A 13,861-nucleotide genomic window follows, 5' to 3' on the forward strand; every position below is an offset into this window, starting at 1 on the left:
TATTTTTATTTTTAAAATATATAACATAATATAATATGTAATATTATATAACACATGAGGATGGGGGATAGGACAAAAAGAGCCAGAAGAAGGCTGTTGGTGACAGTTACTGATAGTTGGGACCAGAGAGGATTCTGGAAAATTCTCTGGAGGAGGAAAGAGAAGGAGGTACTTCCGGAAGTACTGGAAGGAGAGAGAAGGAGAACATCTCAGCTCGAATCCAGTCCTGAGGGCTTCCTGAGGATGTTTGGATATTGAAACCCGGATTCCCTGGTCAATGGCATCCCATTGCATCTCACCTAGCAAGACTTCAATCATCATGTCAGCTAAGTTTGGGACTCCATTTTGGGAGAGATCTCTTGGGCTCCTTCCCCCATTACCCAACCTTGCTGAGAGATCCTTTCTGTTCTAACTTACAATTATAGAAAAGGATAGAAATAGAAACAGAAGGAGAAGGGACAAGGGGGGAGATGCTTAGTGATGGACCACATAGAAATAGAGAAGAGGGCACCCCAAAATCCCTCTGCCCTTCACCCCTTTCCCCAATCCCTGAATTGTGATTAATAAAAGACATTTATTAGTCAGATAGCATTCTAGAGTGCCTGAGAGACAAGGGAGGGGGAACCACAGCTTGGTCTGAATGCCTCCATCTTGAAGCCAGAACACCTGCTGTGAAGTTGACTGACCTCAGGGGAGGCTTGCATGAACCCTGCCTTCATTCAGAATTGTATTGGGGTGCCCAATACTTCATCTTATTGAGAAGTCTTGTCCCCAACTCCTGTGGGGTGGTACAACCATCCAGGTCACCCAGTTTTGGGGTGACACCCCTTCAAAGTCTCCCATTGTATATTCGGCAGGAGGGGAGAGATAGAAGAGTCTCACCTTCATAGACTCTCTCTCTCTCCCCCTCCATCTCTAAAATTTGGTCAGCTGGCTCTAATTGTTATTTTATGCATATGGTTTGTTATAAATATATAATAAGTTACAATAAATATGCTCATCCAAGATAAACAAATTCTCACAAAAAAGAGTATAAAGAAGTGGAAGAAGGCATAGATGTATCAGGAATCCTGTAGTCCTTACTTTCATCTGAACTGGATAAAAAAAGAGTTTAACATTTTCATACAATTGAATATATGTTGACGTGGAATCTAGAGTCCCCAAACTTGTGGCTTAGTGAGATCTGATGAACCCCAAGTTTTAGAAATAGCTCGTAGGCTAGAGACCCCCAAAACTTGTGCTTCCCTATTCCAGTGAGACTCCACCCTGAAGGGAATCTCAGGCTAGCAGTTGCAGACTGAATAATGGACCCTAGGGTAAATGCTAAATATCATTTTGTCTTGGATAGTCTTCCCCATTGTATCAAAGACCTTTTCCCAGGAAGACACACCTGGACAGGGACCATCCTTTAGTATCCATTGTAAGTAGCCCCTTCCCTTACACCCTAGCCCAAGCTTGATTGTAAATCCCGTCCTTACCAGTATAATGTCAACTATCTTTCCCAGCCCCTATATCTTCCCAAAAGGTATATAAGTTCCCCAATTTCCTTTGTTCCTTGGAGTTGTCATCCAACTTGGTGTCACTCCCAGGGGGTCAGGGAGCAGAGTTCACTCTGCATAAGGCACAGCTCTACATAAGAGGCCTAATCAGCCCTGTTCCCCCTTTCCCTTGATTAAAGAATGGCTTTATGACTATTTAATAATTCTGTGTATTTTCTAAGTTACCATATACATACATCCACACCCATATAAAAAGAGCTTGGTTTAGAGAGCCACTAAACTCAACAGGGAAATTGGTAGATTTGGGGAAAAGGAGAGGAAGGCCTAAAAAGGAGAGAAGATTTTAGCACCAGTACTCATACACAAAATAATCTCTGTTATTGCAAGTGCAGTATTATTATGGATAGATTAAAAGTAAAAAAGGAAAGTAAAAACTGCATTTGGGTGGTCCTTAGGAAGTAGAATGGCAGTGAAGCAGAAAAAAAAATTGTGTCACTTATAAATCACACTTTAGTCAAAGTATTCTTTCACCACTTTCTTTGTAAAGAAGGGATTAAGAGCAAAGATACTAAGAAGTACAAGAGGACAGAATGAAAGGAAATACAAAAATCAGAATCATTACTGTGAAAATATATTGAATGAACTTACTCAAAAATGGGAAAGAATGGTAGAATATATTAGAAAGAAAATTAGAATTCTAATTAGAAAGTTGATAAAAGTAAATACTTGCTATGTATAGATTCAGGTAAAGGTCCAGAAAAATCTATTATGTTTCAAACAAATATGAAAAAGTAGTCATAATAATTATGATTTCAGAAAAGGTTAGTCAGCTTGAGAAAGAACATAGATTTCAAATTTAAAGAAATTTGGTTTTTCCAAGGATGAAGTGGGGAACTACTAATGCTCTATGAGCAGGGAATTGACACAAACTGTCCTCTGGATATTAATTTGGAAGTTGTTTGGCCAATTTAATGGGAGAGAGTGTATAGGTAGGGAGACAAATAGAAGAGTCTTCTAATTAATATTCCAGCTAACCTATGATGAGACCCTGAATTAGAATGAATGCTTTGATATGGAAGGAAGGGAATGACATAAGAAAAGTCAATAGGTAGAATCAACAAGATTTGACAACTGAGTGTGAATGAAGAACTGAGGATTGTTCTGATCTTTGAAGCCTTACATGATTGATGGTGCCTTCATGATAATTGAGGGGTAAAGAAAAAAGTTGCATTTATAGGAAAAGGTAAGAATTTGGGTGATCTGTTGTGTGTTCTTTTAGGGTGAAGAGGTTCCTAGACCAATGTAATTAACATCACAAGCAGCATAATTTGCCATGCAGCTTGGAATGGAAAGAAGTGGATGGCCTTATCCTCCTTCACACCAATTCCTTTCCATTCTTCTCCCAAATTCTCATCAACAAGAGCTTTCTTTTTGCCAACTTTTCAGATTTAAGGGAACACATGAAGATTTGGGTTTCTGGGTATCAAATTGCCTCAGCATAAAGGGGCCACCAGATAAAACAGATAAAACAGAGGTAGGCAACAGTGAAACATGTGCCCCAGGGCCTCATTGCCTTAGTAGAAGCTATATAAATGATGAAGGGGGAACTGGCTGAATTAAAGGAGACAAAGGTGACCACCAGCATCAGGATGGCTTTGGTGGCTCTGATCCCTGGGGAAGTTTTAGGGGAGAGGCTGATGCTGTGAATATGTTGGATTCACTTATTGTCTCTGTATAGGATAAACACCATATAGGCACTGGTACGGATCATGAGACTCAATAAGAGAGCATTAAAAATGAATTCCAAATTAGAATTTTTATAATATTTATGGTATGAAAGTCAAAAGAGTTATGCCTGATCTTCCATCTTTCTCTACTACTATTCCTCAGGTCATTTATATTTGTAGCCACAGTGATATCTATCAGAATATATTTTTTAAAACCCTTACCTTCCATCTTGGAGTCAATACTGTGTATTGGCTCCAAGGCAGAAGAGTGGTAAGGGTAGGCAATGGGGGTCAAGTGACTTTCCCAGGATCACACAGTCTGAGGACAGATTTGAACCTAGGACCTCCCATCTCTAAGCCTGGCTCTCAATCCACTGAATGACCCAGCTGCCCCCATCTATCAGAATATTGAAAATCCAGCAGAACCAGGAGCAGGCACCAATATATTTGGGGGCCCTAATTTTGACCTCTACCCACATGGGACTGTTGAGACTGATGGTGATAGCCTGGAAGACACTCAGTAGGCAAGTGCTGCTAAGGGAAACACCATGCATCACTCTTATGAAGTAAGTTAAAATTTTACCAATTAAGTCATCCAGGGAAGATTTCCAACCCCATACAATTATTATTATGTGGATTCCTCTGAAAATAATCATTAGGATATGAGCTAAAGCCACGTTGATGATTATCATTCTAATGAGTATTTTTTTTCTGACCAGTGATGCACTTTAGGGCTATGCAGGTAAATAAGGAAGATGTTCCCTAGGACTCCAAGTAAAAGCATGGTTAAGTAGATAGTCTTTAGGCCTTCTTTATGAGAGTCCATTCCTTGGGGGTCTTGGAGAACTTTGCTCTCAAACCCAAAGTGACCTGGGGAGAAATGCAAGGGAATGTGACTTTTAAAGAAAGGACTTTCTAATAAAATTCCACAATTTATGTACCTTCAAATCGAGGAATGGGAAATATTCCTAGATAAGTAGTACCACTCCAATATGAATAACACATGCATTTTACTTACCAGAGCAGCTAAGTGGTGTAGTGGATAGAGTGAAAGTTCCAGAGTCAAGAAAATCAGAGTTCAAATCTAACCACACACACTAACTAGCTGAATGACCCTGGGTAAATCACTTAACTCTGTTTCAGTTTCCTCATCTATAAAATTACCTAGAGAAGAAAATGACAAATTACTACCATATCTTTGCTAAGAAAACTCCAGATGGACTTTAGACATGATTAATTGACTAATCAAGTCCTCTATTAAATCATTTACTCTCTATTTCAGTAATATATCACTTTGGAGCATCTGAGTCATACTGGTGGAAATTTATTAACCAAGACACAAAAAAATAAAATAAAGTCACCAAGCCAAAATGAAATAGGTTTATTGAGAGAGGGCTAGTCTCACAATAAAGCTGGACTCCAGTTAGGAACCAAAGACCTTGAGCCTTGTGAGCAGCCCTCTTATATAGTTCTAATTTGTACTAAAGATACAATAATTTTTCATATATGTTTATAGTTACCCACTATTCAAGTAAAATCAACAAAATCATAGAATGAAGAAGTGAAGAAAAAATAGATCATATATGGGTGTGATGAAGAAAGACCACATAATTCTGCATCCTGTATGACTTTTTGAGAAATGATTATTTTTCAGAATTAAATGGTTATTTTTCAGAAATATTCAATATTTACAATTGGATGTTTATTCAATTCCAGAATGACTGAACTACAAAAAATACTTCAGATAGAATCATATATGACTTAATTACAAAAATATTTCAAATACAATCATATATCTACTAATGATGTAATCATGGGGAGAGGAGGGGATTAGGGGATTTAATATTCACAATTTCTAAATTTCTTCTAAAGGTAATTCCAACCCCACTTCCTGGGAAAATCTTTTGTCATACCAGGAATACCACTACAGGTCCACATCACAAAGGATTGCAGGAAAACCTTTAAATGTTTAAAATTATTTCTAGCATCTCTTTTCATAATGTCAAAGAACTAGAAACTAAGGCTGTGTCTCTAAATTGGGGAATTCTGACTAAAATCATGGTATATGAATGAAAATTGTATTCTAAAAAGTAATGAAAAGGATGGATGCAGAGATATCTGGAAAGATTTAGTTGGTGCAACGTAAGCAAAACCAGGATATAAAATTGCACAATGATAAAACTTTATAAAACTGAACAACTGAAATTTAGGAACTCTGTTGGAAGGATCAGCTATGATTTTAGATAACTGAAGAAGAAGCATGACAGAGAGAAGATGAGATTGTGAAAAAGAAAGATATATACATGTCTTTAATTATTTATATATTTTGTCTCATGGTAAATATGGAAGTTTGTTTTACTTCATTATGCTTATTAGTTAGACAAGTTTTGTTTTTCTCATTTCTTTAATGGGATAGGTGAGATGGAGAAAATAAAGGCTTGTTAATTGAAAATAAAATAAATGAAAAATAATGATTGCAGACCTTAGTGTATCTCTTTCAAACTTAGACAAATCTAATGAAAAGATAAATAAACAAAAAGTTAAAGACAATAAAACTTTGGAAAAATTAGGGATGTGAAGTCTCTATGATTATCAATGAATGAAAACAGTATATAGTTTATATATTTCTCAGTTATTCATAGTACCCATACAAAAAATTGACCATGTTTTGGCCCATATAAACCTCACAAAATATAACACCTAACATTTATAGAGAAGCAATAATGATAATGACACAATGATTGCTCAATGATTAAGAGCATTGGATCTGGAATCAGGAAGACCTGAATTCAAATGCAGCCTTTGACACTTACATGCTGTGTGACCTTGAGCAAGCCCCTCTGATTGCCTGACAAAAAGATCCATAATAAGTAGTAAAACACTCCAGGATCCTGGCTAAGAAAATTAAATGGATAACTGTAGTCCAGGGGGCTAAGAAGAGTTAGACATGACTGAAATACTGAACAACAACAAATAATATTTTAATACTTCTTATTTAAGTGCTTTAGGGATTGAAAAAAGTTTACACATGTTATTTCATTTTATTCTCACATCTGTAGATACTTGTGCTATTATTATCCTCATTTTATGGATAAGGGAACTGAGACAGCCAAAGATTAAGTGATTTGCCTTGGCTCCCATATTTAGGGATTGCCTGAGGTAAGATTCAAATCCTTATCTTCCTAAATACAAGTTCAGTGATCTATCCATTGCTAAACCAACCTGGCTCAAGAAATGTAGAAATAATTATAAAGTAGGTCTTTTAGTGAGCTAGTTAATCCACATTTATTAAGCACATATTATGTGTTAGACAGTTTGCTACATTCTAGGGATTCAATGAAAGGCAAAAGTCAGTCCTTGCTCTCAAGAAGTTCAAGGATTAATGGGGGGGGGGCAACACACACACACACACACACACACACATACACACACACACTATACAAACTATAGACAAGAAAAATTGGAGCCAATCAGCAGGGGAAGGTATTGGAATTAAGGATGACTGGGAAAGATGTCCTGGAGAAGGTGAGATTTGATCTGGGACTCACAGGAAGCCAAGAGGTAGAGAACAAGAGATAGAATATTCTAGTCCTGGGAGACATTCAGTGAGAATACACAGAACTGATAGATGGATTTTTTTTGGTAGGACCAGTCAAAAGGCCAGACATGCTGGACTGAAGAATATATAAGGGGTTAAAAAGTAGAAGAAGACTGGTGAGATAGTTTATAAAGGACATTGAATACCAAAGAAAAGATTTTTTATTTTAAGGTGATAAGACACTATTGGACTTTATTGAATAGGGATGAGAGTGATATGGGTAAGTCTGAGGTTTAAAAATCACTTTCCTGATTGAGTGAAGATTAGCCTGAAGTCAGAAGAGACTTATGGTCTTCAAATCCTACCTCAGACATGGACTAGTTGTGTGATCCTGGGCAAGTCATTTAATCTCTCACCCTCATTTCTCTCATTTGTAAAATGGGGATGAAAATAGTGCCCATCTCTCAAAGTTGTGAGGATAAATACATTAACATAGATAATGCCCTTTCAAAAGCATAAAGCACTATGTAAATGCTAGTTTTTTTCATTCATTATAATTATTCAAGAGCTGAGTTGTTTCTTGGCTGCAATCACACATGGTAATGAGTTTGTGTACTCCTAATGCTTTACATTGTCTGTTGTATTTGAAATTAGAATTATGGTCTGCATAGGCTTCTCCTGCCCATTCCCTCCCACTAAGTTATGTCTTCCCCAGATTTTTGATCTGATCTGGTCTAAACCTTTGTACCTGCTGCTACTGGATATCTCAGAGCTCTGAACATAACAGAGAATCAATCAAATGGCCCAATAAGCAGAAGTCCTGCAAACCATTATGAATGTTCCCATATGTACCCAAAAGGCAAATGAAAAATATTTAAGCAGTGTTTTAGTATCATCTCAGTTGAGTCCAAGTATGTATGTCAAGGGCAATGAGACTTGGGAGAGAACTTGGATCCTTGGAAATAATGATCCATGTAGATTAAGATCTCAGAAGACTTTGAGGTGCCAGGATCTATGGACAACACTAGGCTCCCTCAGGGTCCTGGAAGTAACCAGAAGTCATTGGTTGGATGTGTGGGTTGGGCTGGGGAGTTGACTATCTGGCTGCTTCCTGTTTTAAGTTAATTATTTTGCTAAGTAGGTATTGCTGAGCGGTGTGCCAGAGTGGGTAGAAGGCTATCCAAGTCAGAAGGATTTGAGTTCAGATCTAGTCTCTGACACTGGGGAGGTTGTGTTTCTCTGGGCATGCCAGTTAGCATCTTGGTGTTCCAGGCAAATCTTAAGGATTTCAAATTGCAGAAGAAGTTGCTGATCTGCATTACTGGAGGCAGTTGCCTTCATGAGATCTCCCCACTTTGATAAAATCACAGGGCTGAACCAACAAATGTTTTTTAATCAATTCCAGGAACAGGATTGCTGTCAGCTCCTTTAAATATTCAAATCTTTTGGCAGATCCCAGGCAGCCCACTCAGGACTTACACAGAGTTGTCCTTTATCCTATGTGATTAAATAGATTTTGTGACTCCATTTGATATTAAAGAGCTTTGAGTTATGGAATTCCTTGGCAGTATTATATAATAATTTTTTCAAATGAAGATACAAAAATATCTTACCAGTGTCCCTCAGCCAAGATCTATCCTAGTGAACCTAGCCTGTTTCAGTTTGGATGCTTATAGCACCTAGTTATGGTAGATTAAACAGATCTTGGCCAAAGATACACAATAAGAATATGATTATTATTTTCAAATGTTTAGCAGAATTACTAGGACATAGCAGGCACTTAATAAGTGCTTATTCCCCCTCCCTTCTTCCCCCCTCTGTCCACACTGACATAAGCAAGGGAGAACTGATTGGAAGGATTGGACTGCTCAGGGTCACTTTGTGTGTTGTCAATATAATCAGAAAGTCTTTTTTGTCTCTGAGGAGAGGATTAGACTTAATACATGGCATATAGTAGATAGCTACTATTTGTTTATTGATTCAATATTTGATTCACAGGGAACTGTGCTGTGCTGTACTTGGGCTAGGTGATGGGAAGATGAGAAACTAAAGGCTGTGGGAAACCAGGGGGTCTTGCTTTTCATATTTATTTCAAAACAAAAAAAATTATGAACTCAAGCTTCTTCTGTGAGATTTATAGACATTTCCCTTCTCTCTTAACTGAAAGGAGATAGATTAGAGCTGAGAAACTCCTGTTCCTTAGGCTGGAGTCACACTCAGTTACTACAGTCCCTTCCCTTTATCAGGCAAGGATAGCTATGTAGCTTAGTGGCTTGAGAACCTGGACTAGAGATGGGAAGTTCTAGGTTCAAATCTGGTTTTAGACACTTTCTAGTTCTGTGTTCCTGGGCAAATCACTCTATCCCAATTGCCCACCCATCATTAGTCTTCTGCATTGGAACCAATACTTAGCATTGATTTCAGGACAGAAAATAAGAGTTTAAAAAAATTGGCTGGGACTCAATATTTTTTGGGGTCTGATGTTTAGGCTGAATTCCTCATCATCTAGATCCAGCACTGGGAACTTCCCCCTTGCCCCATGCCTCAATTTTCCTCTGACATCTTCTAGAAGGGTAGGGAACAGATATGGGTAGAGAGCCAAAGGAAGAAAAGACTTAACCATACCTCAAGTGCCAGTGCAATGGCCTCCCTGTGTCCCAGTGACATAACAATCTCTATTTAGAAAACTTCCCTAGAATTCTTGCCCTGGGTATACCACCAAGAGACCCATGTGCCTGCTTTCTTACTCCAGGAAGTGGCTCTTCCAATCCATTACTCTAAGGCTAAGAGACTCAGTTACTCACCATGTTGTTCTCTGATGCCAGGGCAGGATTTAGAGCTGTGACACCTGGAGTGTGAATATGCAGAAGGTGGGCACTGCCAGGGCAGAAATTATAGGGAAAGCAGAGTCTGACCTCATCATTTTCAAGAGCTGCAATTATCATGTCTACTGCTAGAAAAATGACGTTATTGGCTTCTGGAAATGAGGATGTTTTTGAAGAATAGGAAGAAATTAACTTTTGTCTCAGGTGTAAATGCCTGTCAACAATGACTATAGGTTAATTAAGGAGTCCAAAGGACCATTAAGAGAGACATTTCCTAATGGAGGAAAGTATCATAGAAAAAAAGGAGGCAGGGACATCTGACTTCTGGTACCAGAAAAATCCCTGACCCAAGCCTTGGGGATTCCTGACAAGATTTTCTTCAGTGGATGCCATTCAGGATCTCTCCTTTTCCCAAATGCATTATCTTCTTAATTGTTCTTTGTTCTTTTGAAGTTACCTATTATGAAGGCAAAGACATTTGAGATAAACTTAGAAATGTTTTTCTCTAGAAAATGTTGAGACTCTTTCCTCAAAGATGGTCAATGAATCCTGCTAAGTTAGGGTAGCTTCAGTGTTCGTGTCCCTTATGCACATGGCAGGAAGTTCCATTCTATGGTATGATCTTAAAACTAAAAACATCCTGGTGCCCCATTCTTTGCTATACAGTTCAGACCTTCAGTTCCCTGACCTTGCCTGTCAGATATGGCAAAGCCCATCAGAAAGTGGCTTTTTGGGAGAGAGGAATCTCTAAGTACATCATTTGGATCAATCTGTCCTCTCATGCTAGCCCTTTTATTTCAAGGGGACCTCAAGGCCAATGACTTTTTTTAAAAAAAATTTTTTTTTAAACCCTAAACTTTTGTGTATTGGCTCCAAGGCGGAAGATTGGTAAGGGTAGCCAATGGGGGTCAAGTAATTTGCCCAGGGTCACACAGCTGGGAAGTGTCTGAGGCCAGATTTGAACCTAGGACCTCCAGTCTCTAGGCCTGGCTCTCAATCCACTGAGCAACCCAGCTGCCCCCGCCAATGACTTTTTAAGTGTCTCCTGCCATGGACAAGAGCTGCTTATTTAAATGAGTGAGCTAGTCATCTTCTTCCTTGAATTGCCTGCTTTCCTGAGTGCAGTCTGCCCAGTGGAATGGAGACTTCTTGAGTGTAAGGACCAATTCCTTTTTGTGCCCAACACAGGCATGAACATTGGATCTGTTAGTTGTCCTCAGGGATGCCTTAATGTGGCAGGAGAGAGGACTGTGGTTGTTTGGCTTCCCTTGATATATGATTTACTTGGGATAGGGGGATCTTTTCCAGTCTTTGGGAAGCCCTCAAGCAGTACAGCTACTCATGCAGCTACCTTAAATGGATTGCTCATTTCTCTGTAGTTTTTATAATGGTCTGGGGAATGTAAAGGGGTAAAAGGGGTTTTTGGGTAAATATAATTAAGATTGGTTGCCAGAGGATTGAATAATTATTGAATAATTATCAGTTAAGAATAATCTCAAGTCAAAACTGATTTTTATGGAAGTTTATTTACAATTGAGAAGAGAGAGAGAGGAAATAAGGAAATAAGAATCCAACACAGTAGGTAATTTACTACGATTCTCTAATTAATCCAGATAGATCCAATTAACCTTCAGCTGAGAGTCAGAGGGTCAGTGGCCCAGAGGTGAATGAAGCTCACTGAGTCTATTAAAGGGAAGTTCCTTAAGAGAAGTTCAGGAAGATTCAGTCTTTAAACTCACCAGGTGGACCTCTAAAGAAGATATTGAAAGCAGACTCACCAAGGTTTCAGCATTCAAGCCAGCACTTCTCCAAAGACCAGAAAAACTAGAAGACCCTTCCAGCAGAAGACCTTCTTTTAAAGGAGTCACTTCCTGTGCCTCCTCTGTAATTTGGGTGTCCAATCACAATAGATGCTTCTCATAGTACTGCCAGGGGGCAGTCAGTTGATTCTGATTCATCACCCACTCTAGCACATGTGGGTTATGGACCTCCCAGAACTGGAGGTGCTCTCACCTTTTGTGATTAAATCTAAAGATGGGCAGTATATATTTAATTTAATTATTATAGGAAAGAGGATGATGCACGCAAATCTATTGACTCCATCATCTTCAAGTACACAGCCCCTACTCAACTCTTCTTTAGATTCTTAGTTGTTGCCCATCCACTATATTTTACTGATGCCCACATCCCACCAGAGTCAGGTGGTGCCTTCTTTCTTACCTTTGGAAGACACTTATCTACGTAGGCTGGGCAGAAATTTCACACAGCTGCTGCCAGGCCAGGGAAAAATCACCTCTGCTTTTGGACTTCTCTGGTTACTTTGGTTTCTTTAAAAAAACAATGGAATTTTCTTACTTCATCATCTTTTCCAATCTGATTTGTATGGGGAGGAACCGACATGTGTTTTTAATTTGCATTTATATAATTATTAATGATTTGGAACATTTTTTTCCTATTGCTATTGATAGCTTTATCTTCTTTGTTCATAAACTGGCAATTTACAACCAATGTCAAATCTCTTTAATGACTGTTTCTTTGTAGCTAGGTGACTATTAGTGATTTTAGACAATTAGCGAATAAGGTGTTTATAAATGTAAATATAAAATATAAATGTAAAACCTGAGCTCTGCAATGTCATTTTGCAATGCAATATGAAAAGCAGAATGATTGACAGTTAGCAGTTTGGAACATAGAATGAACTGAGCTTGGCATGGGCCAGTAAGTGTAAAGTCAATTGATGAGAAGAGTATAAAAGCAGGATTTGAACTGAGACAGATATCTCAATTTTGAGATTGGGTTTTGGTGGGAGGTCTTGGTTGGGCTTGGGTAGGCCACAGGTCAACTTAAGATACCAGCAACCAGCACTGATCACTACCATAGGCTCAAATCTAATGTGATTCTATACTGAACATCCTTATTTAATTCATGCAAGAAGCAGCAGCAGCATCAATTACCATCAAATAACCTGATTCAGATTGAAGCAGCCTGGCTCTGCCAGGCTGGAAACTGACAGATTAACCATTAACAACTGCCTAGCTTGAATACTCTGATTGATTACCTTCAATTCATGTACCATCTGGTCATCAATAGCTTAGACCAGGGGTTGGCAATGTATGGCTCTTGAGCCATATCTGGCTCTTTTGAGGGCCAGATATGGTTCTTTCTGCAGGAGTCATAAAGTCAATTTTTTTCAGGCGCTGTTACAGGAGCGTGCACTGTGAGCATTGTACGGCTCTGAAATTACATTTTTAAAAATGTGATGTTTATGGCTCTCATGGCCAAAAAGGTTGCCAACCCCTGGCTTAGACCAAGGATTTCCTATACCCCTCTTCCCTTCAGTTCCTTGTTCCCCTTTCCTAAGACTGTTATTAAATCTTTAAACTCACTTCAAAGTGAATGTCATATTTACCTTAAGGATTAGTAAACATATGTTTGAATATTTGAAGGAAGAGGAGATTCCTTTCAACTGGAAAGTTAAATCTCTGTCAAGCAGTGTTATCCATATTTGGGCCAGGATAGGCAGTTGCTGTGTATTCTGAACCACAGATTCTTCACTTGACTACACTGGGACACTGTTATACTGAAGGTGGTTGTAGCAGTTTCACCACAAATATTTCTGATGGAGTCCTTTGTGTTTCACTACCACAACTTGTGTGTTACACTTAGGGATCTTTCACACTCACTCAGCTTCAGCTCCTCATAACACCAGGCATATATAACAGTTCAAATCCTCCCTCAGACACTTAATAGCTGTGTGAGTTTGGGCAAGTCACTCAACCTCTGCCTGTCTTCTCATGTGTAAAATGCAGATAATAACCTCTTTTGTCTATTAGTGTCATTGTAAGGACAAAATGAAGAGATATTTGTAAAGTGCTTTGAAAATCTTAAAATGCTTTATAAATGCTAATCATTATTGTTACTGAAATAGATTTTGAATTCTTGTACTGCCAGGCACCTTTCTTTCCTACTTTGTTTTCTCATTATTTTCATTGAATTTCATGACTTTATTTCTCCAGATGAATAGATTTATATTTTTTCTAGTTCTACCAAATTATTCCTTGGTTGTTTTGTATATCACAGAATTCCATTAAATTGATAGCATTATCATTTCTGTTATGTTAGTCTACTTGTAAGCAATTAATGTTTTTCCAAATATTTTGGTATAATTCTATAAAGAATTTTTGTGATTATATTTATACAGTACATGTATATCTTGGCAGATAGATTCCTGTAGATTAAAAAATTAATATCCCAAAATACTCCAAGTATTAT

General features: G+C 38.2%; 1 pseudogene; it reads right to left on the bottom strand.

Moving 5' to 3' along the window:
• Positions 1–3,072: 3,072 nt before the first annotated feature.
• On the bottom strand, positions 3,073–9,709 carry LOC123256283 (annotated as a pseudogene).
• Positions 9,710–13,861: the final 4,152 nt, after the last annotated feature.

This window comes from Gracilinanus agilis, unplaced genomic scaffold (genome assembly GCF_016433145.1).
Source record: "Gracilinanus agilis isolate LMUSP501 unplaced genomic scaffold, AgileGrace unplaced_scaffold57578, whole genome shotgun sequence".
NCBI lineage: Eukaryota > Metazoa > Chordata > Mammalia > Didelphimorphia > Didelphidae > Gracilinanus > Gracilinanus agilis.